Genomic DNA, 4,749 nt, shown 5'->3' on the forward strand with positions numbered 1-4,749 from the left:
CCCTATGCATATTTTAAGATTTGGTACTGTTCTGCCCTAAACCATATTTTATAGTTATTAAACATGCAAGATGATGCCACCATGTTAAACTAGGCAAAATTCTACCCCATTTACATATATAATTTATTTAATTCGGAGCTACGGTTAATTAGTTATGAAATAAACCATTTTAGCAAACAACAATTTTACACATTTTAAACATAGAAGAAAGTTGCAAATTAATAATCTACACAAAATTCTAAGCATTTTACATATATAAAGTATTTTAATCCGATGCACGGTTTAGAAGTTATTAAATGCATGAACATGGAGGGGTTTTCTGCAAAACCTACAGTCTCTGATAATTAGCAAAAACCCATGCGCTGGAAAAAAATACACGGGCCGAGACTAGCTGGGCCAAAAGAAGGAAAAAAAATAGAGGCACTAGGGGTTTGCCTCACCATGGGCCTTGGCCCGATTGAGGAAGAAGGGCCGGCCTGGGGAACGAAGATGGTTGCTGGGCCTCAGTCAATGCGATAACGAGGAACCGCTCCTTCGTCCTCTGCTCGATAGAGACAGAACACGGTGCTGAAGGTCAACGGCGAAGAGGCAACGGGTCTCGGCGCGGCAACAGGCGATGCAAGGGAGTCGACTCGGGCGTTGGTCGCTGGTCGTCCTCGTCCTCCAAGCAGCGGGTCAACGCAGGCGGCGGCTCACTCGTTTTCAGCACGCACAGAGACGCGCGGGAGGATGCAGAAGCAGGGCACGACGATAGGGGACTTGGCGCACAGCGGAGCGATGGGAACGGGAGGCGGAGCTCGCCGGGGATGGAGGGATCCGCTTGTTTCCGGGCCGGATCCGGCCAACGGGGCGTCGACGGAGCTCCGGCGAGGGTTGACCAAGGCGGCGGCGACCTACAGCTGATGAAATACAGAGAGAGAGGGAGATCGTGAGAGAGAGCCGGGGACCACGAGGAAAAACAGAGGTGAGGAGGGAGAGGAAGGCCACAGTCCTGCTGGTCCGGTGCTTCCCATCGCCGACGGGGACGGCTGGCTTGATCCGCTCGGGGTCGAGGTGAGTGCCTCTGCGGGAGGAGGCAGATCGGGAGGAGGTAGTGGCTGGTTGCGTGCGGGTGGATTTGGATCGAGGCTGCCGATTAGGGATTGGTTTGGCGCTGAAACCAAGGGAGAGAGTGGTGGCAGCGGACACAGGATGGATGGGACAGATCCCTAGTTTCTAGGGTTTCATCTGTGTATAAATAGCAGGTGGGTTAAATTAGGGGCTATCCGGTCCCTTCGATCGTAATCGGACGGCCGCGAATAACTATGTTAGGAAGTCCAATTAACAAAATGGAGACGTTTTGTAGTTGTTTGGGGATGATCCGGCCACAACGGTGACGACTGCTCGGGTCGGGTCCGGGACAACTTTTCGGAAGCGCGCGCGAGGAGGGCCGCGGGCTGACGAGAGAGGTTAGGTTGGGCCTGGCGGTAGGTAGTGGACTGTGCAGAAGGCCTCAGGCTGAGAGAAGAGAAGGGAGAGAGGCCCGGCTACTGTTTCCGGAGAGCGAAAACGTCCAACGTGTGCCCGGCTATAATGCCGCTATAGTTTAATGGTTGGGCTAACAAACGAACTCTGAATGCGATGAAACTTGACAGGCGGTCTATCTACACTATAATAAGACCACACGCCAACTTTCAACCCAATCCGAGAATATTTTCCAGCCACTTATAAAATAATATTTCGGACGTGCCGCGGGCGCGTGCAAGTGTGTCTGGGCTCAGAACGGATGACAGAAGGAACTGGGAGAACCCGGGCGAATGCAAGTTTCGAAAACATGGTGATGCAATGCACATGATGACATGACCAGATGCGACATGCAAGCAAATGACATGGCAACGACAACGAAAAACTGGGAGACACCTGGCACATCGGTCTCGGGGCGTTACAACACTCCACCACTACGAGAGGATCTCGTCCCGAGATCTAGAATGGCACCGGAGAGAAAACGGAAGAGAAAGAGAAGAGGTAGAACTAAGTTGCTTCTTGACAAACAAGTGAAACCAAAGAACCTTGCGAGGTTGAACAAATTTAAGTAAAAAAAGCAACGGAGATGAACGAAGTTGAAAACACTCTGTTAGAAAAGAGGAACAAGGAAGAACAAATTCGGGCAGCAGTCCGGTTGAAAACAAAAGGAATTGAATAAGAACTTGATAAGATGAGAAGATACTGGATGAAATCACAACACAATGCCTCCAGAACTATTGAATGAATGGAACAAGGGGTAAGAAGGATCTCATATAGCACTCCAGTTGAAAAGAGATGCAAGGCTTATAAGGCGAAAAGAACTTGAGCAAAAGGAACAACACTCCGGTTAAATGGATAGGCATGAAAAGAACATGATCTTTGACAAAACGGGATGATGGGAGAGAAAGCAACATCACAAAGCCTACGGAAGAAAATAATAGAAGATAGATCATTGAAATAAAAGAATGGAGAAGAAAATGCCAACTTCTGTCACAAAAGAGTTTGAGAAGGCATCCTTAGGAGAAGGGTCGAACGGAGTTGTTGGAAAACCAACAACGAAAAGATAAGCTTGTAGTGGGATTATGGAGAACATCTCAAAACTTAAGGTGAAATTCTGCCACTAACGAAAACAAGATTGGATTGATAAGAACAAGAAGACGAGGAACTTGTTCACCGGGAGGATAAAGAAGAACTTGGGTCCTTTATAAGCACCATAGATAGCAACAATCCTTTAGGGAAGGCTTTAGGTGAAATATAACCCAAGATAACTCCAAAGAAGAGATTGATGGATTAAAAATACCTCATTCTTAACAACATGTGGATCATGAAACATGAGCTCAAATTATCAAGAATGACATAATACCACCTCCACTGATACGGAAGAAAGAATTGCACTCCGGATAGCAAGATGAAGAATGCTTGAACTCCTCTGAAAAGAATCTTGATGAACACTTCAAGAAGAAATTGAATCCTTGATCAACCATCATGTAGAGCCTCCATGAAGAACTCCGGTAAGAAAAGAATGAACAATCAAAATGAAGGATAAAAAGAATAAGGTTGCAGCCTTGCAATGATTTAGATGGATCTTCGTGATGATATAATGCGGAAAACATGGAACTCCGGAAAAGAAAAGATGAAACAATTGAAACCGAGAATTGATATGATGAACCACTCCGGAAAGCAGGAAATTAGATCACTTGGATGAAACAATAATAAGAATTACGTTATGCTTATCCTTCACCAATTAAATTGATGACAAGCAATGGATTTCACACAACTTATTCCCGTAGAAAGGATTAAGAGAGATATAGCTCAAACTTGAGAAGGTCTTCGACGAACCACCGGTAGAATTGAGACAACGAATAAATTGATATGATAATGAAGGAAAAGAAATCTTGAATGAACCACCGTAAGAATTAAAAACGAACGAAGCAAGGGGAATGAATCCCCGGTAAGGATTAGCAAATGAACGAAGGTACTTAAGAGAAATCAAGATGCAAGGGAATGGAGAGATCATAAACTGATTAGAGGATATATTAACGATGCACCGGTAAGATTGGAGAATGATTACTGAAAGCTGAGAATGAATAAACCTGAATTGATGGACTCTGGATAATCAAACTGAGAAGACTCTTGAATTGCTCCGGATAGGTGAAAAGAATTCTCACAATCAAAACCATTATGAGAGGATGGCCTCGAACTAGAACCACGAATCTCTGAGAGAACGGATAAGATATGGAGGTAAAACTCTTCTTCGGTCTTCCAATGTTGAGAATGACGACGTGAAACACCACCAAGAATTATTGAGGCACACCAGAATGAAGAATGGAAAGGTTGAACCAACGATGAAAAGAATTTGAAAGATCTTGGAGAAAGACATTTGACTGATGATAATTCATTCTTACGTCAAACTTTAGAAAAGAATTTGAGAAGCTCCGGAAAAAAAATAAGAAGAGTCAGGTAAGATCCTGGGAAAGACCTGTGGGTTAGGGCCCACTCAAAGAAACACTGTTGAAATGATTTAAAAGAGAGGTTCCACCGGTTTGAATTTAAATGGCTTAAATGAGATAACATCCTCGAAAGAGCTTGAACGAAAGCAGAGTGTAAGCGCGAATCTTCGGGATATCTTGAGCACTCCGGAACAATTGAATAGCGAGAAATGACTGAATATGAGGTGCACCGGCAAGAGAAGGTATTTGAAACGAGGAAAGGATATGATCAACAAAGCTTGAATTGGTTCCACCGAAGAAGAAAAAGAACGAATAATGATGAACTAGAAGCTCCGTTAGAATCTTCGTGAGAAACACCGGGTAATAACATTGAAAGGAAAGAAAGAAGAGACTTCACATCAATAAAATGATACTTGATTGGGATATATGAGTCCTCGGAGAAAAAACAAGGGAGGGAGGGCGGGAAAAACAAAGGCAACTTGGAGATGGATGAAACAAACAACATTGAGAAAACTTGAGTTGATCTTGCAGATGTTGATCGGATCCACTTGAAGAGAAATACGCTAGTTGAAAAGGATTGTCATGACAATCTCAATTATCAAGAAGGATTAGTATTCACATAGGCACATGAGAACACCGCTTGGGGAAGGTATGGAATCACACTTGACTTCGAAGCAACTCGAATACCACAACTCAAAACAAAACAAAAGGATTGGCTTGCAAAATAAGCCGGAACAAACATATGATAGAGATTTCGTCCGAAGTTTTCGTGGTGGGGCCTACACGGGCTCGATCG

Source organism: Triticum urartu, chromosome 3, assembly GCF_003073215.2.
Source record: "Triticum urartu cultivar G1812 chromosome 3, Tu2.1, whole genome shotgun sequence".
NCBI classification, from domain to species: Eukaryota; Viridiplantae; Streptophyta; class Magnoliopsida; order Poales; family Poaceae; genus Triticum; species Triticum urartu.